Source organism: Dipodomys spectabilis, unplaced genomic scaffold (genome assembly GCF_019054845.1).
Source record: "Dipodomys spectabilis isolate Male_0828 unplaced genomic scaffold, ASM1905484v1 ptg000238l, whole genome shotgun sequence".
Classification (NCBI taxonomy): Eukaryota; Metazoa; Chordata; class Mammalia; order Rodentia; family Heteromyidae; genus Dipodomys; species Dipodomys spectabilis.
In genome coordinates, this window is record NW_024870915.1 from 1506828 (window position 1) to 1531200 (window position 24373).

Here is a 24373-nt window from a genome sequence, read left to right on the forward strand (position 1 = left end):
GCGAAAGACTTAAAGAGAAACGTCTCTGAAGAAGAAAGAAGGATGGCCAATAGACACATGAAGAAATGTCCAACATCCCTAGCCATAAAAGAAATGCAAATCAAAACAACATTGAGATATCACCTCACCCCAGTTAGAACGGCAAAAATCAAGAATTCTAACAACAACAGACGCTGGAGGGGACGTGGAGAGAAAGGAACCTTACTTCATTGTTGGTGGGAATGTAAACTTGTTCAACCACTTTGGAAAGCAGTATGGAGGTTCCTCAAAAGACTTCACATAGAACTCCCCTATGACCCAGCAATCCCACTTTTGGGCATTTACCCAAATGTTTACAAACAACACCACACTAAAGCTACCAGCACAAATATGTTTATTGCAGCATTATTTACCATAGTTAAGATATGGAACCAACCCAGATGCCCCTCAGTAGATGAATGGATCAAGAAAATGTGGTATAGATACACAGTGGAATTCTATGCCTCCATCAGAAAGAATGACATTGCCCCATTTGTTAGGAAATGGAAAAACTTGGAAAAATTATATTAAGTGAAGTAAGCCAGGCCCAAAGAAACATAGGTCCCATGGTTTTCCTTATTTGCAATATCTAGTATATGTATGAGTCAAGCAGAAAAGGTCAGATAATGTGATGTCAGGAAAATGAACCCTTAGATATGTATTTTAATGTTTTTTCTTTCATGCATGTGTTTCTAACGCATTTATAAGATTATCTCTTTGTTGCTTTGTATGTCCCTCCCCCACAGTATAACCCCTGGTTTCACTATATTTGTCAGTATAACTTGTGGAGGAGATGGGGAAAAACCAGTTGTTTAAGGATACAGGTGGACCTGTTGCAACAATGAGAAGTACAAGTTGACATGTCCAAAACGAGCTTTACAATGTCGTTGGGGTGGGGAAGGGGGGGGAAGGAGAAGGATTGGGATTGGGGGGGAGGGGGGAGGCTGGGAAGGTATCTGAAGGGTAAACCCAAGGAGGTTGGTAAGAAATGTATGCATTATCCTGCCCATGTAATTGTAACCCCTCTGTACAGTATGTTCACAAATAAAATTAAATTAAATTAAAAAAAAAAAAACAGAAAAAAAAACAAAATACACTGAAAAAAACTATATTAAAAAAAATAAAAATAAATTCCATTAGAACCTTGTTTCACACATTGAGAGTATATTTCCTGGGTAAGGACAATTCTCAAGGGAACCTACAGTATTTATAGCAAGGCTTTTGAGATTTGTTTGATTACAGTGAAAAGGAGCCATCTTCACCCATATTGCTCCCTCTCAGCTAAGTCTCCATGGATTTCTTTGCATGAAAGCCTATTTTCCCAGGCAATTTTAAATTTTATTAATAGGCTAAGTTATTAAAAGTTTTGAACAATTAAACTTTACCTGTCATATTTTTTTTCTTTTGAAAATACTGTACAGAGGGGTTACAATTACATGGGCAAGATAATGAGTACATTTCTTATCAAGCATTGTAGCCTCCTCCTTTGTTTCCCCTTCCCATCCTCCCCTTGCCCCCTCACTAAATCCTCCCAGCTCCCCTTTCCCCCCCTCCCCGCACCAAAGTGCTAAATTTCGTTTCCTACATAACGACTTGTACATCTCGTTGTTGCAATGGGTCCACCTGTATCCGTACTTAAATGATTTGTTTTTCCCCTTCCCCTCCACAAGTTATACTGAGATCAATACAGTGATAGCAGGGGTTATACTGTGGGGGAGGGACATACAAAGCAACGAAGAAATAATCTTATAAATGTGTTAGAAACCATCACATGAAAGAATAAAAACATTTAAATACATATCTTAGGGTTCATTTCCCTAACATTACCTTATTTGACCTTCTCTGCTTCACTCAGACATATACTAGATATTGTAAATAAGGGAAACCATGGGACCTAGGTTTCTTTGGGCCTGGCTTACTTTACTGAATATAATTTTTTTTCTTTTTTTAAGTTAATTTTATTTTATTTGTGAACATACTATACAGAGGGGTTACAATTACATGGGCAGGATAATGCGTACATTTCTTACCAAGCATTGCAGCCTCCTCCTTTGGTTTACCCTTCACATCCCTTCCCAGCCTCCCCCCTCTCCCCCAATCCCAATCCTTCTCCTTCCTCCCTCTTCCCCCCTCCCCCCCCCCCCCGCATCGACGTTGTAAAGCTCGTTTTGGACATGTCAACTTGTACTTCTCATTGTTGCAACAGGTCCACCTGTATCCTTAAACAACTGGTTTTTCCCCATCTCCTCCACAAGTTATACTGACATCAAATATAGTGAAAGCAGCGGTTATACTGTGGGGGAGGGACATACAAAGCAACAAAGATAATCTTATAAATGCGTTAGAAACACATGCATGAAAGAAAATAAAACATTAAAATACATATCTAAGGGTTCATTTTCCTGACATCACATTATCTGACCTTTTCCGCTTGACTCATACATATACTAGATATTGCAAATAAGGGAAACCATGGGACCTATGTTTCTTTGGGCCTGGCTTACTTCACTTAATATAATTTTTCGAAGTTTTTCCATTTCCTAACAAATGGGGCAATATCATTCTTTCTGATGGAGGCATAGAATTCCACTGTGTATCTATACCACATTTTCTAGATCCATTCATCTACTGAGGGGCATCTGGGTTGGTTCCATGTCTTAGTATAGTAAATAGTTCTGCAATAAACATAGTCGTGCTGGTAGCTTTAGTGTGGTGTTGTTTGTAAACACTTGGGTAAATGCCCAAAAGTGAGTTTTCTGGGTCATAAGGGAGCTCTATGTGTAGTCTTTTCAGGAAATTCCATACTACTTTCCAAAGTGGTTGAACAAGTTTACAACCTGTCATAATTTTTAAAGTCTTTTGAAATTCCTTTATCAGAATCGCAAATTCATCAATCCTAATTCCACCTTTACCATCAAAAACAGTTAACATGTTGTTTTGATGATATTGTGTCCATGAAACTATTATTTCCCAGTGACTTTGTTATGCGTATATATGACCATATAAGCTGATGCTGAGCAAAATGGACTCCAAGATATGGAAACAGAGATTTTTATTTGTGATTGTTGTTTTTTAATGTACTATGTGATTTCTATTTTCTTTGGGCTTTTCCCCTATGGTTTATTCCCTGCTGTATTTGATTGTATACACATTTAGGTAAACAATTTGTATACACCTTTAGGCAAACCAATGCAATAGCAATTCTCACAAGACAATACGTTGGAAATATACATTACAACTTTTGAGGTTATTAGGGTGAAGAAAATCTGTGAGAAAAATGAGGGAGGGGGTAACAAGTTTGAAAAGTTATTTATTCACTAATTTACAATTACTGTGACCCCACTGTACATCACTTTGACAATAAAATTAAACTAAAAAAATGAGTTGCATAAAATATACCTTATCTCTATTCTGAAAAAAATACTAAACCTCTGCGAATGTGGTGCCCTCCTTGTTCTGGAACGAACACCACAATAAACTGGGTTGCATGAATTTTTCCCATACTGGTATTCTTGAGATCAGAACACTTGCAAATATTATTTATATTTATACTTTTTTAACTATCATAGATATGCAAGATGCTAAGATTGAAAGATTATAGTTCAAAACCCACCCAGGCAGGAAGGTTCGTTAGAGTCTTATCTCCAATAAACTTCTCAGAAAAAGCCAGACACAACTGGCACTGAAGTTGAAGTGATAGGGCATGAGCCTTGAGCAAAAACAGGCTCAGAGACAGTTTACAGGCTTAGTGTTCAAGCCCTAAGACAAACCAATAAAACAAAACAAAAATAAAAACAAACCCCAATCCTAACATTTTTCTCATTGCGTACAGCAGCATATAATTAAGGAAATTGCTTCCTGTGTTACATATAGGTAGAAGAAAGACGATCTCACAGAATCATTCTCTTCATTCCATGTTATACCAAAGTCTCAAAAAATTGCTTTTTCTAAATTTATAAATTTAGAACTCTGTCTACATTACTCATATTATCATTTTATACACGAACTATTGGAATTATCTATTAACTAATTTCTAATTATAACTCTCTTGAAAGAATATTCTTGGCAAATAGAATGCCAGAAACATTTGTTTATTTATCAATTAAACCATATACATGAAAAGAATTTTGTACTATCCTATAGAATATGAAATTACAAAAAAAACCAAAATATTTATTTTAAATTTAAATTCTAATTTAGCAAGATCTTCGAAGTCTTACAGATGAAATTTGCTATTTCTCCAGGCTTAACCTTTTGTAATCCTTCATCATTTCTTTGGAATCCAACTGAATGATGATTACTTACTTTTTCAAATTTTGGATGGGAATCATGAGCCATTTTGCATCTAGGAATGTTGGGTAATGAAGAGAGCATTTAAAACTCAACTGGGGACAATATATGAGTTGCATTGCAATAGGAAACTTGACTTCTCAAAACATAATAACAAAATTAGCCCAATCTTCCAATTGTGTATTCCTTTCTTGAATGGTTTGTTTTATTAAGACAAAATTATACTACCTGGTCTAGGGAAGCTATCGCTATTTAATTGCACTCTCTAATCTCTTGTCTTAGTCTGAGTGCTAGAATTCTATCCTTGTATCACATTTCCCTGTCATAGTTTCTTGGTTTATTTAATCTAGATAAAGACTTGCAATTCTGAACTACTCCAGTGATATTATTCACTAGAATGACTGTTCAGACTGTTTATCTTCTATTTTCAAAGATGTTCTAACATTTCACACAAGATATGAACATTTTCAGAAGCACCTGCAGGGGCCTCTGATTCATTCCTCCATGGATCCAATCCCTTTAATAATGATTACTTGATTCTCTTACTATCTCTGGTACCTACCTATGTAATAGTCTCAAAATTTTGAAGGTAATTCACTTGAGGACTTTCTAATTTTAAAAATTATTACTTGATTCTAGTGTTACTCAGGACATACTTTCTATTGTTTTCTAACTTTTCTACATATTCTGAGAGTTGTTTCATTTGTGTATTCGTGTGTGCACATGTAAGTGCCTCTGTGTGTATGTGTATCTTTGTATGTATATATGCAAAAGCCCCAAGCTCTTATCCATCAGTCTTGCTCATGACTGGTATTCCATCACCTGAACCATTCTTCCAATCCAGCTTTTGGCTGGTTAATTATAGGTAGTGTCACAAAGTGTTCTGCCAAGGCTGGATACAGACTGAATTTCACAGACTCCTTTACATTCTTAGGTTTTATTTCTCCAGGAGTATCAACTTTTAAACTACAAACATTTTTGTGAGTATAAAGTCTAAGCTGTTTAGCAGATTTTTCACACAAGTATTCATATAAAGATAGATGAACATACACATTGAATATACTGAGTGTACACTGTTAGAAATGTGATCTTAAGCCGGGAGGCGGTGGGATCTGAGGATTGGGTTTCAAAGCCAGCCCAGGTAGGAAAGTCCCGGAGACTCTTTTCTCCAGTTAGCTACAAGAAAAAGGGAAGTGGTACTGTGGTTCAAGTGGTAGAATGTTAGCCTTGAGCTGAATAGCAGAGGGAAAGTGCCCAGCCCAGAGTTCAAGACCACAACCACCAACAAAAATATATATATATGTAAAGAAAAAGAAATGTAATCTCAGCCAACCGTTCTTTGCTAGTATAATCCCTGTTCTCTCAGGATGCACTTTTTCCCAAGTTAAGTGCATGCTCTTATATCTGACTTACATTGTAAAAAGAATTATTCTTCCATTCTACTTTTAACAAATTTGCATGATTAGAAAGTGTGATTTAGAAAGGGAGTGGCCACATACTTCGTGTTCCACTTAAGAATAATGCTGTCTGTATATCACTCCCATAAATCTACATACTGGAAATGGCTTTATTGTTTCATTGTTGTCTTATTTGTAGAGTCTTCTATAGTGTATTGAACCCTTAGACTTAAAAGCAGAACTTCTCTTTCTCCTATTATTGATATTGTTTCTCTTACTCTTAACTCATGTACACATGGGAAATAATGCGCAGCACATATACTCACAAAAAGAAGGACCTGAGAAGCTTCTTCCCATTAAAAATTCGCCTTAATTTACAGAGACCTTACAAAGTTTGAACTCAAGGTACTCATTGATAATATATTCATAAGCAACATCAATTTCATATTTTCTCTTTACTAAGTTGTCTCTGAAACACGTGCTACCTCAGGTCCAAAGGTGTCCTTGTGTTATTTCAGTGAACCCAGAAATCTTTCATCATAACTCAGGTAGCACCATCGATTGTAAGTATAAATTAATGCTGTTGGATGTGGAAACTCCCAGGAGAGGAAATGAACATAGAGGAATGACAAAGTTCATGTTAACTTGTGCTTTTCCTTTTACTGAACAAGAATGAATCCCAAGGCTTGAAGGAAACTCTGTCCCTGACATTTTCGAGTGTGTTCTATACTCATATAAAACTTTTCTGTAAACTTCTAGTTGAGAGTATTACAAAAAGAAATAATGTGCTATTTGAAAGCCAGCATAGAACAAAAGGAAAATAACGTTATTTTAAAAGTGTTCTACAGCAAAGAAACAAAGACATGGAGGTTTTAAAGTCTCTTATGGATGGATATTTCACTCCTGAGATGATTCTCTTGTTGCAAGAGACAGTTATCAATTCCTTTAGTCTGGCCCTGTGTTCTCCAGAGCAATAAGGATTCCAAAAAAGCAGGATCCAGTGAGTATGATCAGCAAAAGGAGTCTCTTCTCAGACCAGTACTCCTTTAAGGATGGTCCCAAAGAAATATGTGGGGTTATTTTTGTTTCCTTGTTTGTTTGTTTAGTTTGTGTTGGTTCTGGGGCTTGAATCCAGAGGCTATAACCTATCCCTGAACGATTGTCTTTCCTGCCCACCTGCCTCCCAAGCTAGAACTCTACTGCTTGAGCCAAACTGCACCTACGGCTTTTTGGTGTTTAATTACAGATAAGAGTTTGACAGACTCCCCTGCCTGGGTTTGCGTTGAACTAAGATAGTAAGAAAGCTAAGTGACATCAACTGTATAGACATCTTTTGAAACAAGAAATATTAGTTGAGGGCTGGGAAAGTGACTCAGTGGTAAAGTGCTTGCCTTGCATGCATGAGGCCCTGGGTTTGATTCCTCAGCCCCACATAAGCAAAAAGAAAAAAAAGCCAGAAGTGGCGCTGTGGCTCAAGTGGTAGAGTGCTAGCCTTGAGCTGAAGAGCTGAGGGACAGTGCCCAGGCACAGAGTTCAGGCCCCACATCCAGATCCCCCCCCCCAAATAAAAAGAAAAGAAAAAATTATTATTTGCAAGTTATTGTCAAACTAATATTTGACAATTTTTAAAAGAAGAGAATATGTCCAGCAAAGAAGCCATAACTTAAATTTTAACTCAGCAAAAGTAGGTGCACTGAATCATTTTGGAATTACTTCTGCTTGGGAAGATTATTGACCTTGTCGTTCTTTGGGGGAAACTTAAAGTCATATTTCACTTTTTTTTGTTGGTCTTGGGGCTTAAACTCTGATTCTAGGCACTGTCCTTAAGCAGTTTAGTTCAAGTTGAACGCTCTACCACTTTAGCTACAGCACCACTTCCGGGTTTTTGGTGGTTAATTGAAGATAAGAGTCTCATGGATTTTCCTGACCAGGCTGGCTTTGAACCACAATCCTCTGGTCTCAACCTCCTCAACAGCTAGGATTACAGTTGTGAACCACCAGCACCCATCTCACATTTGCATTTATGTGCAAATATGCAGACAAAGTATGGAAACTTGAACCAAATGATGACATTGCAGCTTTTCAGAAAATTTGAGTTAGCAATAATTATGTCCTCCTTTTCCAAGTTGTTACATTAATAACTAATGAGCTATAGGACCCTTACATTAGTATCTTTTGCCATCTGTATATGTGTAGTATCAGGAAATGTTCATAGACAAATAGAGAAAGACTGAGATTTTTAGAAAGCAAAGGAGATCAGGTATGAAAGAACAGCATAGAAGGAGATATATTTATCACACAGAGCTTAAGAACAATCCTAAGAGATTTAGAAAGCTATAGGCAATGAGGAACAATCCTAGTTGATAAACTAGTTCTTCAATAATCAAAAATGGTTCCCTACAACAGCTTCTGGTATACCTTAGCTACCATTTTATTCCTTCCATCTGGAGTTATTCCTTCTCTTCTGTCACAACTGTTAATTAGCCGCTGCCTTTTTGGTGCCATGACTGACCAAAAAGATTTCAAAATCACACTTTGACTACCCTTCTCTTTGTGATTAGCAATGACCACACAAAAGCCTGGAATCATTGAATTTCCAGAATTAATCTTCACCTGACATCTAAGCACATTCCTGGCATTAATTCCTGTGACCTAATAAACAAAACTTTTTATTTCAACACAGTATCCTAATATGAGTAAAGTACATGAATTAGAGACTATTTTCAGGTGTCAGTATGGAAGGAGCAATTATATATTCCAAGTATGGGTTCTTTATTTTGCATTTACTAAATGTTTTTTGTTTTGTTTAGGTTTGTTTTTGCCAGACCAGGGGGTTAAACTCAGGAATAGGGAATTATTCCCGAGCTTCTTTTTTTCCTCAAGGTAAGTACTCTACCACTTGAGGCACAGCACCACTTCCAGTGTTTTTCTGTTTATGCGGTACTGAGAAATTGAACCCAGGGTTTCATGAATGCTAGGCAATCACCGTACCAGTGCCCTAAATGACTGTTTTTTAAATATGGCATTACGTTTTCATTCCATAACTATGTATCATAATTTTGGTCAGGTGCTACAAAATGATGTTGAAAACTATACTAAGTCCTGTAAGGGTGGATGGACAATGAATAACCATCACGGTCTAGCCAGGACACAGAGAGGCTTACCTCATGGAACTGTTTCAACAGACTGAGCAAGACAGCTCCTGACCCAAAGCCCACCCCCTGAATGAGAGGGCCACCTTGGGTTCCAGCCATATGGGGACACTGGGCCACCTCCTCCAGCGCCATCCAACCAGTTCCTGTGTGTGAGGGAGAGAAAGCAAGTCAGAATTACACTTAAGTCAGTGCTGGTGGCTCAGAACTCTAATCCTAACTAGACAGGAGCCTGAGATTTGAGAATCATGGTTCATAGCCATCCCGGGCAGGAACGACTGTGAGACTCTTATCTCCAAATAACCATGAGAAAACCGGAAGTGATGCTGTGGGCTCAAGTGGTAGAGTGCTAGCATTGAACTGGGGACCTGGGGAACAGCTCCTAGGCCTAGAGTTCAAGCACCACGACTGACAAGAAGTGGACTTTCGACCACAAGAAGTGGACTGAATAGCACACATTGTTCTAGAGACATGGCAGAGAAGTCAGGCTGAGCATCCTCTGAACTTGAGGTCATAAGTAGGTCACCTGGCTTCTCTATGCCTTGATTTCCCCAGCTGCAAAACTTAACACAGTGAAGGATCTCCTTCCTCATGAGGATAGGATAAGGATGAAAGAAAGCCATGTTTTGTTTCATAATCCCAGAGGTGTTGCATGAATAATAACAGGTCCCACCTGAGCCCTTTCCTGGTATCTTCCTGTCATATGCTCCCAGGATTGTCAAGAAGCTTGTATGAAGGCCACTCCCTCTGTGCCTAGCCATGCTCGGGATCCCTCTGTATAAATCCCTTGTTTCTTCACAACTGTTCTGTGAGGAGACTGAGGTCCTATGGTTGAAGCCCTACACAGAGCTTCACCTGTGGTAAAAAATTGGCTGCTGTGGAATAAGGGTTTGGGTTAATCCATCTAAACCGATGACTGAGCATGGTGCTACATGCCTACCATCCCAACTACAGAGGACCAGGCCTGGTGGAGCATACCTGTCACAGATAGGAGGACCATGATTCAGCCCAGCCTGAGCATATATTAAGTCTTTATATCAGAAATCCCCAAGACAGAAAGGTGGCTCCTCAGAGCTGGGGAGAGGAAACAAGTAGGGGATCATGGTTCCCCTAGATGGGTGTCTGAACCAGGGTAGGGATGGTGTTGGGGGGGCCATACCCCTGTGCTGCTGAGAGAAGCTGTTGGTGGCTGCTCCGGGTGGGGTGAGCAGCAATGGCAGCAGCATTGCAGACACATGTGCCCAGAGCAGAGGACCTGGGGCAGAGACCAGGTGGGAGCCTTAGGCTAGCTGGCAGCAAGCCATTGCCTGAGGTATGAAACCCAGCACTGCGGGGAAGCAGAGGAGGGGGCCAGGGCCACGCTGGGAGTATCAATATCCTACTATACTCAAATTCTCTTGTGCACCACTCAGCCACCTCTGCCTTCCTCAACTGCTGGTAGTGGTGTCAACCAACAGAATGAATCCCTGTGCTACCTGGCAGCATAGAATGTGGCCACCATTCTTGTATCCCATTGTTCAGAAAGAATCATGAAAGAATGGAAGTGTAGCCTGAATTCTGTGATGCAGGCAGCATGGGTGGAATAAAGATGACAGCGGCTCCCACAGCGCTTTTCCCAGAGAACTCTGTCCAATTCAGTTGGGTACAAGAGGGTGACCTGCTTTAGCCAGATAACTGCACGGATTGTTGTGTATATCTGTTTGTTTCCAGTCCCAGATATTGAACTCAGGATCTGGGCAGTCTGTGAGCTCCTTTTGCTCAAGGCTGGCCCTCCACACTGGAGCCACAGGGCTTCTGGCTTTGTTAGCAATGAAGTTGGACAGGGGTCTCAAGGGCTTTCCTGCCTAGGGTGACCATGATTCTCCTGCCACAGCTTGGTAAGTATCTAGGAGGACTGCTGAGCGCCACTGGTGCCTGCCTCCTCATTGGTCTTGCTGATGTTCTTGTACAGAACGGTGAGTTCCCTATCCACGGGTTGAAGTCGTGGAAGCTGGAGCCCACAATTCAAATCCTGGTCCTGCCACCTCCAAATGGCAGGAGATACTAATAGACTTGTTCCTATCTATATGATTACCAGTGGAATGTGATATATGTCATGATTGCATGAGCAGATCTTGAATGATTCTAGCATAAAATTATTCACAATTATATTATAGGACACTGATCAATTTTAGTTAATACTTTATTAAGCATTTAAACAATCATATACATACAATGGAGGCATAATGAAATACCTAACAATTGGGCTTACATACTATAAAGGTTCCATTTTTTCTGCCAGGACTGGGATTTGAACTCATGATCTGGGTAACTCTGTTGCACTGTGTGGGAAAGGGAAGCTGGCTTCCTCGAAGTCAAGAAATTCAATCTGCTCCTTAGGCCTGAAATAGATCCCGACCACTAGAAAACATCCTATCCATGTACAACTTAAATATATGATTTATATTTATATACATATGTTGACTCCATAGGAGTTAAGTATAGTTATTTTATTTTTTGTTTTATTCATGTATTGACCATTTATGTCATTGAATATTATGGCACATAGAACATTGATTACATTGATTAAATAGGATATAGGTCCACATATGTATTCTACTTCATACCTGAAACCGAGGACATTCACAGAAAAGGAAAACATGTGTCGTCATCAGCTTCTTACTCCACGATTCATTCTTTGGGAGTGCTGGCATCTGAACTTATAGCCTACAAGGCCAAATTCATGAATGCGTGAGTGTCATCATGACATCCTGGGGCAAATTGGGCTGACAGGCTGTTTCCAGGATCTGAGATAGAGCCCCAGGTGTTAACAAAATAAGAACAGCTTGACATGCAGATGGCATTATGCTAATAAATATATATCTTTATAGAGTGCCAGAGTCTTCTATACATTTTTCAGTTATACAGATTACATTCCTACCAATTCCTGGGTATTTATTATGGATCCACATAATTAATGTTATTGTTTTCATTCTTAAAATATTAATGAACTCAATTAGTGTCCTGAACTTGTTGCATTCCTGTAAGTAATTACATTCTTTTAATGCTTCATAAATATTAAATAAAATTAATCAACCTCCCGAAATGATGCTGTCTAATTTTATAGGAGCATAATACATGATCAACTCATTCAACCATGATATTGACACCATTCCATTTTTATTCCTATGGATGGGAACCTGTATCTTAATATCTCCTGCCATTGATTGGTGTCAGAATGGGGATTCGAAATCAGGGCTTATGCTGCCACGTAGCCCTATGGCTTCCCCGATAGTCTGGCTGCCTTCAGCAATGCAGGGTGAAGTACCCTTTGCAACAGTGTCATTCATACCCAGGAGGGACACCATGCAAAGGAAGAAAACATAAAATGGCCACATTTTTTCTGTGCATTTTTTTTCCAGGCAAGGCCTGGAGCAGCTATGGGGCCAGTGGGTGCACTGCAGCTTAGGGTGATCAGAGCTGAGGCAGAGTTACCACGAACTGAGTTCAAGCCCTGTGCTGAGAAAAAAAATAAAAATAAAATATCAAAAAAATTAACTACTTGGCTTGCAATTCCCGCAATTCATTCTTCCAGGCTTTGAATTTGAACTCAGGATCTGGGTAAATCTGCAGCAATGTGGATGAAGGGGAAGATAACCGTACTTGAAGATAAGAAAGTCAGGCCTGTTCACTAGGCCTGAATTCAAGCCCCAATCCTGGAAAACATAATATTTATATTCATTGTAAAGACAGGATTTATACTTACCTATAGATGTTCAGTCCATTCATGTTTGATGTGGTTGTTCCTTGTATTTTTTGTTTTATTCATTTATTTAACATCAATTATACTACGATGAAACCCATTCCGTTTATTACATTGATGACATCCTTTCACAGAGCATCTAGATTTGTAGAAATGTTCTCCATCATGTCTGACACCCAGGATTCTCAGAGAAAAGGTAAACAAATTTGACACTCGGCTTCTTACTCCATGATAAACTTGTTGGTAGTGCTGGAATCTGAACTCAGGGCCTAGCAGGACCAATTGGAGAATAAGTCAATGTGTGAGCAACTAAGGAGCTCCGACATTCCTAGGATCTGACAATGATCCCCAGCGTGTTCCACTATAGTCATAAATTGATTACTTAAACATAGGATCTATATTGACATACGTGTGTGGACACCATCTTCTGTTCGGTGCACTTCTTCTTATTTTGTCCCAAATTCTTGGAGGTATTGTGTATTTTACTAAGTATGGTGACAGGTATAACTGTTCTAACATGGATGACAACCTGTTCCCATGGTTATAAGGTTGCCTATGCATTCTCCATTCTAGTTGATACACAGGACATTCACGTCAAGGAAAGCGTGTGCAACAACTGGCTTTTGACATCAGCATGAATGTTTTGTCAGTTCTGGGACTTGAACTCAGGTCTGGGCAGCTCTGTTGCACTGGGGAAGAGGGGGAAGCTCACCATCCTTGAGGGATAGAATTTCAGGCCTGGTCCAAGGCCTGATTTGAAGCCCCAGAACAGCAAGCCCACCTTTTTTAAACATAAGATCTCTCTTTACCTACAGGTGTGGTATGCATCTTGCATTCAGTGTAGTTATTCTTTTTATTTTGTGTCTTATTCAAGGATGTATTGTATATTTTGTTGAGTATGGTGACAGATATAACTATGCTGACATGGATGACAACCTATTGTCATGGCTATAGAGTTGCCTATAAAACATTCTCCACCCTCGATGAGATCCAGGACATTCACAGGACAAGAAAACATGTGCAACCATTGGTTCTCACATCCGAATGAATCTTTTGGCAGTGCTGGAATTTGAACTCAAGGCGTAGTAGACCCAATTGGTGAATGGGTCATGGTGAACACACCAGCCTGTGAGCCACTAAGGAGTTAGGTCATTCCAGGGACCTGAGATCGAGCCCTGTTGAGGGGCAATATAGTCATAAATTCATAATTAAAGAGAGGATCTATATTTCCAAACATGGGTGGGCATCATCTTGCATTCGGTGTAGTCACAGTCACTCTCTTTATTTTGTGTCTCATTCATTGATGTAATTTTGTATTTTCTTGAGTATAAGGAGACAGATATAACTGTGGTGAATGGGATTACAACCTATTCCAATGAGTATAGAGTTGCCTATGCATTCTCCATCCTAGCTGAGACCCAGAACTTGCACAACACAGGAAAACAGGTGCAATGCCTGGCCTCTCACATCAAGGTGAATTTTTGGCAAAGCTGGGATTTGAACTCAGGGCCTAGGAGACCCAAATGCACAATGGGTCCAGGTGAGCACACCAGCCTGTGAGCCACTAAGGAGCTGGGTCATTCCCAGGAACTGAGATTGAGCCCCAAGGAGGCCAAAATAGTCCTCAATGCATCATTGAAATATGATATATATTCACATCTGTGTGTGGACTGCATCGTGCATTGAGTGTAGTTATTCTCTTTCTTTTGTACGTTATTCATGGATGTATTGTGTATTTTCTTGAGTATATGATGACAGTTATAACTGGGTTGACATGGATAATAACTTATTCCCATGGCCACAAGGTGACCCATGCATTCTCCATCCTATCTGAGACCCACGACTTGCACAGTAAAGGAAAACAAGTGCAATGATTGGCTTGTGACATCAAGATGAATCTTTTGGCAGGGCTGGGATCTGAATTCGGGGCCTAGCAGTTCCAATTGGAAATTTGGTCCACATGAGCACACCAGCCTGTGAGCCACGAAGGAGCTAGGCCATTCCCAGGATCTGAGATTGAAACCCCCCTCTGCAGGGGAGGAAGAGTGAGGAGCACAATAGTCATCCATTCATAAGCTGAAGTACTATGCAAATAAGTACATATTTGTATAGGTAGGAGAGATGGTGTCCTGTGATGGAATCCAATCTACCATGGGACTACCGATTCTTAGATCTTTCCTGATGCCTCCATTGCATGACTGTGATGATTATTGTCAGCTTCATCAACTCTTCTTTACAATTAATCAATACCCCATGAGTCTTGTCTATCCTTTTCTACTCGCATCATGCATGAACTACTCATTCAAGGATGAGATTTATAGCATACCATGACTCTTCCGAGGTCCACAACTGAGTAGCTCATGATCTCCCACCATTCCCTCCTCATATCGGGGGCTAAATTCAAGATTCAGGCCTGCAAACGATACACCTTATATACATTTTAAAAGTAGGATTTATACTTAAATACAGATATTCAGTCCATATTGTGTTTGGTGTGGTTATTTATTTTATTTCTTGTTTCATTCACTTATTTAGTATTTATTTTATTGACTCTGATGCCACCTATACCATTTAGTAAATTGTTTACATCCTATCATATAGCATCTAGATATTGGATGTGTTCTCCATCATGTCTGGCAATGCTAGGATCTGAACTCAGGCCTAGCAGGCCCAATTCATGAATGGGTGAGTTTGAGCATGGCAGCCTCTTGCCAATGAAGCTGTGAAGGGGTTCCCACATGCTGACATTGACCCCGATGTTTGGACAAAACAGTGATACATGGATTGGCAGACGGTGGTATACAAATAAATATATATTAGTAAAGAGTGCCAGAGCCGTCTATCTATGATTGAATGAGACCTACTACGTTTCTATCAACACTTAGGTATTTATTATACTGCCAGTGAAGGAAAATTATTCGTTTCATGCTTAATAAACTATTAATTAAGATGAATCAGCATTCTAGGATTATTGCATCCAATTTTAGACTAGACCAAGGCATGAAGTAATCTTTCAACCAGTATTCTTATGCATAGGAATGAGTTCCTTTTGATCTTCTGCCATTGGTGTCAGGACTGAGATTTGAAGCTGGGGTCTATGTTGACAGGTTGTCCTATGGCTTCCCTGAGAGCCCATCAGCCAATAGCAATGGCAGGTTAGGTCCACTTTACAGCAGTGTCATTCAGACCCAGGATGGTCACTGTGTAAAGAAAAATAAATAAAAGAAACCCAGCCCTCTGCAGCTCGCCACTTTTTGTGTTTTCTAGAGTTTTCTTTTCTTCCTGACAGCCCACTGGGCCTAGGATCTCAGGATCGGCTATGGGTCCGGAGACTGCATCCCAGCCTAGGGAGGTCCAAGTGGAGGCAGTTTCCACGACCTGATTTCAATCCCCATGGTTGGCCAATAAGTAAGTAATAAATTAATTAATTAATTAACAAAATTAAAAAAAATGAAGCTCCCTGGTTTGGAATTTCTGCCAGTTTTATTTCCTAGAAAGGGATTTAAACACGGCTTCTTGGTAAATCTGCAGCAATGTGAGGGAAGAGTTACCACTACTTGAGTTCAAACCCCATGCCAAACAAAAATGAAAAATTAAATCACTGACCTCGGCAGGGGGAGCTAGTTGTCAAGATGGGAGGGAAGGGATGGTAAGGGGAATACAAAGGAGGAGGCAACAGTGCTCAATAGGAAATGTACTCATTACCTTGCTCATGTAACTGTGATCCCTATGTACAACATTTTTACAATAAAAAACATACAAAAAAGAAACATATTAGCTTTCAGAGAGGCACTTTGGGGGTAAAGGAAGGAAATCTGAATAGCTGTACAAAATTCTACGCTGCCTATTTTTAATGTTCAGTATGGAACTGAATAAACATAAATGCTTCCATTAAAAAAAAATTAAGTCACTGTCTTGGAACAGGGGCCAGTATTTCTGCCATTGCTAGGATTTGAGCTCACCATCCAGGTAACTCTTGTGCAACAAGGGTGAAGGCGAAGCTCACTGTCCTTGAGGAAAAGAAATTCAGGCTAGAGTTCCCAGGGCCTGAATGAAGGCCCTGCAATGGAAAAAAATATTTCTATACATGTGTAATGAATGTATGATATATACTTACATGTGTATGTTAATTTAATATTATTATTTTTATTATTGATTTTTATTTAGTTTTATTTGATTCATATCTTTATTGATTATTGTGTTAAGTATTATTATACACATAATATTTATTCCATTTTGCACATCTATTATAAAATTATACACAATAATTTAGGACATTGACTCATTTTTCATTAATATTTTATTAAGTGTTGAAACATAAAAATAATTAAATGGAGCCATTTGTCACAGTCTTAACATTTTTAGTGTCTCTCCCAAGTATGAGCTTTTTCTTTCTTTTTTCTTTCTTTTCTTTTTATTGTGAAAATACTGTAGAGAAGGGTTACAATTACATGGGCAACATAATGAGTATATTTCTTATCAAGAATTGTAGCTTCCTCCTTTGTTTCCCTTTCCCATCCCTTCCCATTCTCCCTGAGGTTTTTTTTTTTTTTTTTTTTTTTTTTTTTATCTTTGGACATCTTCCTATAGAGATTTTTTTTAGATGATTTATATTCAGAAGCCTTTTCCTGAGGATAGGCAAATTGAGGGATAAAATTTTAAGGGTAGGGCTAGAAATGTGGCTTAGTGGTAAAAAGCTCGCTCCCTCAGCATGCATGTATGCCAGGGTTTGAATCCTCAGAGACGCATACTCAGGAAAAGCCAGAAGCTGTGGAGTGGTTCAAGTGGTTAACCTTGAAAAAGAAGCACAGAGATAGTACCAAGTCCCTAAGATCAAGCCCCAGGACTGACAAAAACAATAGGCTAGATGCCAGTGCTCACAGCTGGAATGCTAACTTCTCAGGAGTCTGAGAGTTGAAGACTACAGTTCAAAGACAGCCTAGGCAAAGAAAGCCTGTTAGACTGTTATCTCCAGTGAACCACCAAAAGACCCCACCTGGCACTGTGGCTCTAGTGGTAGAGTGTTCGCCTTGGGTTGAAGGGCTCAGGGACAGTGCCCAGGCTTGAGTTCAAGACACACACTAGAACAAAAGTGAGGGTTAATCAAAGTACTTTCCAATTTGCTAATTAGGAGAACATTCTCTGGGAAATGAACACTGATGTACACCAGAATTGGAGTCACAGCTCCAGGTTCAAATGTAGCAGATTTATATTCCAAGCCTCTTAGACTCTAGCATTGTAACCTTGTGTCCTACATGGTTCTTAAAGGTCCATTGTTGAAAAGCTTAATATGCTTCCCAAACCCTATGTGATAAGCAATTGACTTGTATTGTAAATGTCATTACATTTCTGAACTTAGCAGAGCAGCAGTAGCTCATGCCCAACAACCTAGATCATGAGGCTGAGGTCTCAGGATCACAGGGTGAAGCCAGACAGGGCAGAAAGGTCTATGACACTCTGACTTCCACTTCTGAAAGGTCAGATGTTCAAGAGCTTCCCGTGTTTCCCTTGGTGATGAGAAGTTACTTGTCCTCTAATGTTCTTAGAGTTCTTGAGCTATAGAAGCAGGAAAGAAACATTATTGAACCATCCTGGGTTCAAAAGAAGTTCTCAGGATCCAAGCCATAGCAATGTTTGGAGAAAAACTCCAGTGTAACACTGTAATTGAAGGACAGAAAATGGTTGCAAAAGCCAGGCTAGGTGCAGAGACCTAGGCCTGCAGGATTAGGGAGTAGAATGTACACAGTCAACAAGGAAGTCAACTGCAAAAGCCAGCAATGGGGGGCCCTGAAACATTTGTTAGAGTTACACCAGGGTCAGGCTTTTCTCACCCTCTTCAAACAATGACTAATTAACCTTCCTCTCTCAGGTGAATGGAGCCTCAGGCTATCTTTAGGGTAACAATAGAGAGCCAGTTTAGTGGGGGAGAGGGGAGGAACAGAGAAGAAAAACCCTGCTCTCTGGTCTTAAGGAGTGGGGTTTTGACTCTCCATATGTCAGATTTAAAGACCATTCTTCTACCTCCATCAGTCCATTCTCCTTCCTTCATTCTGCACATCATTAATGCAAATTCCCAGTCCAAGGAGAAGCAGGGCCCTTTCTCTTCTGTCTCCAAGCACCTGAGTTAAAACCTGGCTCTGCCCTCTTGGCTCTGGGGCATTTGGCTGCCTGAGAAGTGGGAAAGAGACAGTCTTCCTGCTCTGTGGTTGTGTGAAGGCGAAGTTGGTGACCGGAACATTGCAGAAGGCATCATGATTGGAAATTGTTTCCTTCATTCCTCCTGACATCCAAGACCAGGCTAATCTATCATGTTTCTTTCTATCTATCTATTTATCTATCTATTTTCCTTTCTATTTATCTATCTTTTTTCTATCTATCTATTTTCTATGTATCTATGTATTATGTATGTATGTATCTATGTATATATGTATCTATCTATCTATCTATCTATCTATCTATCTATCTATCTATCTATCTATCTATCTAATCTATCTACCTACCTACCTACCTAGTTAATTAGCTACCTACCTAAGTAGGTTTCTGTTTGCCAGGTCTAGCCACAGCCCCAATTCTGGCTTTTTCTGTGTATGTGATACTGAGTAATCATATCCAGGGCTTCTTGTTTGCTTGGCAAGCACTCTTTCAGTAATCAAAGTCCACAGCCCCATCTTTTTCTTCATGGTAGTTTTTACATAAGTATACTACCATTTTACATCCCCAAATTTATTTTTCTGAATACTAGTTATTTCTAAAAAACCTTATCTTCTGTTCCCCTGCCTGATTTGTGTCTGTTCCTGAATGGCCTCAGAATAAAATGTAAATAAAGACTGCTGAGAGCTTAAGTGTGATCATATAAGGACACAGGCCTGGAACACTGGAAGAGAAAAGCCATGGGCCCGAAATGAAGAGAATGGTGCAGTATGTGCAACGAGCATATCTGAAAAATGAACCAGTAAATAAAAGGAGAAGCATTCCATATGGTCTGTTTGCACTCAGGGATGTACTATACACACATAAGTAGTTAGTGAACTGATACATAATCCTGGCCTTCTCTTTTTGAAAAGAGAAGCCATCTCAGTGCTTAAGCACAGGGCCCAATGCATTCTTCAGCTGTTTCGTACAAGGCTGAGACTTTACCACCACCATAGCTCCACTTTCAGCCATCTGGTCGTTAATTGGACATAAATGCCTCCCAGGCTTTCTTGCCTGGTCTGGCATGTGCCTCCTGTTCGGCTTTTTCTCTCAAAGCTGGAGCTTTACCCTCTGGGACACTGTTCCACTTCTGGTTTTCTGGTGGTTTATTGGTAATAAGAATCCCACAGACTTTCTTGCTCGGGCTGACTTTAAATTGTGATCTCCCCAGGAGACTGCAAGCAGCTTTCTCAGGGATACACTGAGAAACCCCTCCACACAAAACCTTAGTCTAAATCTCGGGATGTACTACAGAAAAACAGAAACATGAAGATGCTTCTAGTGTGTTCTAGATAATTAATATTGGAGATACACAACATTCAGAATTATTAGATCATTTTATAGGAAAAAGGAGCAATGTGGACAGTATGAGGATTGCTCCAGCTTTCGGTTCTCTCATCCGTAGAGAGTAAATTCACTGCATCTCAATGCTAAGTGACAGAACTGGCAAGTAATGTGGACATTAGCTGCCAAATCCTGTGATACCCATTTCTTACTTTTGGCTTCAAACCTGTGACCAGAAGAGAAGATGACGAGAGAAAATCCTTCTCAGAGAAAGCAGCTATAAAGGACATTGGAATAGCTTACTTATAAATTCAAACCACTGTAAGGACCTTGTTAAGAAGTCAGATTGTACAGATTAAAAAACGAAGAAGAAAAGAAAGGTAAGAGCCAGTGGAGAATGACTATAATCCCAGCTCCTCATGAAGCTGAGATGTATAGAATCTGAGTTTCAATCCAGCCAGCATAGGAAAATCCATGACACTGTTATTTCTAAGAGATCACAGAAAAACCCAAAAGTGGGGCTGTGATTCATGGTTAATGCAATACCCTTGAGCAAAAGGAGCTCAGGGACAATGCCTAGGTTCATAGTTCAACCCCAGGTCCTGCCCCCTCGAAAAGAACTTGTACCTCCATATCTCTGTGTATATGGACGTATTCCTATAGTGAATCTCCAGAGTAGCTATTATGAATTGCACCAATCTAGAAAAATGTGTTTTCAATTCAATGATTTCATAACACAGAGAGTGCTTTCATGACAATGCATGTTCTGGGGCTCACCTCACTGTTCCCAGTGTAGCCTGAGGGTTTCTCTGCATCCCAGGCCTGCTGGAAGAAGTTTCTCTCATTGTTTCTCTGAATCCCAGGCCTGCTGGAAGAAGTCTCTCTCATTATCTGGATATGCAGACAAATGGCCTCACTCCTGTTCAGCTGTTTAACAAACAATTCCATCTGCATCAGTTATTGATGAGGAGTGTGAGCAGGCTTTGAAGGCCAGGAGAAAAAGGCCTCTTTGTATCCCAAGCGATCTCTCTCCCTAGTGCCCTGTTTTGACTGGAAGCCTTCATTTGTGCCACTTCCCATGGCAGGCCAAGTCCTGTGCACTTATCCTGCCTTTGTGAGACTATTTCTGGTGTTCAGATACAGTGCTCAATATAATTCAGGAGACCTTCTGGCAGACAACTAGGGCACTGAACCTAATGAAATATTTCATTGTTGGAGATGATGGGCCTATGACACCTTTTCTAGGTTTCTGGAAGCTTGGGAAATCCAAGCACATGTCAGATATCTCAAAGCTTCCTGTCATCTAGGGCTGGTGAAGCTCATCAGATACTGAAACTTTTGACCTCTCCTAGTTACGGCCTGGGTGGCTAGGTTTGGGGGTTGAACACAGGGCCTGGGTGCTACCATGAGCTCAGTGCAGAAGCCAAAGGCATTACCATTTTGTGTCACGACTTCACTTCTGGTCTGTGTTTGTGTGTTCGTGTGTGTGTGTGTGTGTGTGTTTGTGTGTGTGTATCTGTTTGATTGCAAATACACCCGTCCTGGAGCTGGAACTCAGCACTGTACCTAGTTTCTCTTGTACAAGGTTAGCCCTCTCCCGATTGAGCCACAGAGCCACTGCAGCCTTTTTCTAGTGTTGTGGTCCTGAGAAATAAAGTCCAGGGTTTCATAGTTCCAAAGCACTCCACCCCTAAGGCACATTGCAGCCCTTTAATTCAGGTTTGTTAGTTTGTTTCTGTCTTTTTTGTTGTTGTTGGTTGTAGGAGTTGAAGTCTGGGCCTGGGTGCTATCCCTGAGCTCTTCAGCTCAAGTCTTGTGCCCTACCACTTGAGCGAAAGCGCCACTTCATGTTTTCTGGGGGTCCATTGGGGCTAAGTGTCTCAAAGTCTTTCCTCCCCAGGCTAGCTTTGAACCATGACACTCATATCTCATCCTCCTGATAAGCTAGCATGACAGGTAAGAGCGACAAGCACCCAGCTTCAACTTCAGGTTTCTTAGTGGTGAATTGGAGATAATAGTCTCATGGGACCTTTTGTGTCTGGGATAGTTTGAAACCCAGGTGCTCAGATCTGAGCTTCTTAAGAAGGCGGGATAACAGTCCTCAGCTATCAACCCCTAGGTGGCACTCTCCTGCAAAGGGGTCCTTGGCTCCATGTGGTGGCGTGCTAGCCATGTGCCCAAAAGGTAAGGGTCAGTAGCTAGGCCCCAAGTTCAAGGTTCATGACTGTGAAAAAAAAGAAAGAAAAAAAAAAAACAATTGTCTGCAGAAGACAACTCACTAGTCTTCAGTAATACATAATTTTGTCCCTGCCATGGACACATATTTGAGCCTCAATATTCTTGTCTGCATAATCATCTCAGTTGTAGTGCTCTTACAAAGACCTGATGAAAGAATGCACTTGTGAAGGACACAGCACATGGCACTCTTTGCATGACTCAACACACAGCATCCTGTGAAAGACCCAGCACACAGCACCGAATGCAGGACTCAGCACACTGCACCCTGTGAAGGACTCAGTACATAGCACCAGGTGCAGGACTTAGCACAGAGCACCTTATGAAGGACTCAGCACATAGCTCTATTCCACAAGCTGTTATTAGAATGAGGGTGCTTTCATCAGTATCACCATTCTTTGAGGAACATTTCACAAACCACACAAGTTCACATCTAATGGTTTATTGCGGTGGGTTTTCTTTTGGGGGGGTTAGGCATAAGGCTTGAACTCAAAACATGGAGATTATACTCTAATAACATTTGCTCAAGGCTAGAGCTCTACCACTTGGAGCCACATTTTAAAGAGTTCCGTAGAATTCCTTCCAGGACTGGGTTTTAAAGCCCCTGAGCAGCTAGGATGATCTGGGTAAGCCAATTGTGTCTGGTTCCATGGAGCTGGGTTGCAGCATTTACTTCTGGCTAAGTCAGGTTAGGTAGCAGCTGTCAGCACCGGACTCCTAGCTTGCTCTGTGATGAGGTATTTGAATTTCTGTCTTTGTATAGTTGCAGTTAGAACAATCTATCGTTTTGTGGCAGCAGTCCTATGGCTTGAGTAAGGCCTTAGACACTGTCCCTAAGCATTTGTACTCCAGGCTAGCACTCAATTGATTGAAAGACCTCAGAACTTCCTGGTATTCTGTTTATGTGGCACAGAGGAATCGATCCAAGGGCTTGGTGCTTGCTAGGTGAGCACTCAACAACTGAAACCCGGACTGAACAAGGTATACATAGAGATTGCTGTATATAAATATTATATACACAGAGAGATGTCTGTATATTATTTAATTATAGATAATATTACTAACAATTTTTAGGTATTAAATTATGTCTCCATTTAATGATATGTTTCAGTTGAACAATTAATAAATCATTAATTAATAATTACTCTATATCCTGTTATTATCATATATGTACATACATCCATACATAAAATTACATATTTTATAGAATGAGATAGATGTCTATATGTAGTTAAATTATGCATCATGTGTTACTTTCAATTATTAGGTATTTAATTATATCTCCATGTAATTTTTATTCTGTTAATGCTTAATATTAATTAAACTTAATGCACCTATAATTAGTGCATACAATTTTATCCCAGAATGATTCACTACTAATTCAATGTGTTTTTCATTCATTTTAGTGACAATTATTCCACCTATGACATTTCTTACCTTTATGACATCCTATTACATAGTATATAGATTTTTACCCGAATTATACGTCCTACCTGACACTGAGCACTTTCAAAGAAAAGGAAAACATGGGTCCCGCTCAGCTTCTTACTCCATGATTATATTTTTGGCATTGATAGGATCTTGACTCAGAGCCTAGAAGGCTCAGTTCATGAATGGGTGGCTGTCAGCACAGCAGCCTCTAGCCAATTCATCTGTCAGGCAGTTCCCAGGCCATGAGATCGAGCCCTGTATGTTGACTCAATATTGCGCTTATTGTCGTTAATCATTCAATTTTTTGTTTTATTCATTTAGTTACCATTTATTTTATTGACATGGAATATTTACCACATTTATTACATAGGATATAGATTTGCCTATGTATGAAACTTCACACTTGACACCCAGGACGTTCACAGAAAAGGAAAACATGTGTTACCCTGGGCTTCTTACTCCCTGCTTTAATTTTTGTGAGTGCTGGCATTTGAACTCACAGCCTACAAGGCCTAATTTATGAATGGATGAGTGTCAGCTTGGCCAACATGGGACAGATGGAGCTGACAAGCAGTTTCCAGCACTGAGATCGAGCCCTAGGGGTTGACAAAATAAGAACAGATTGACATGCA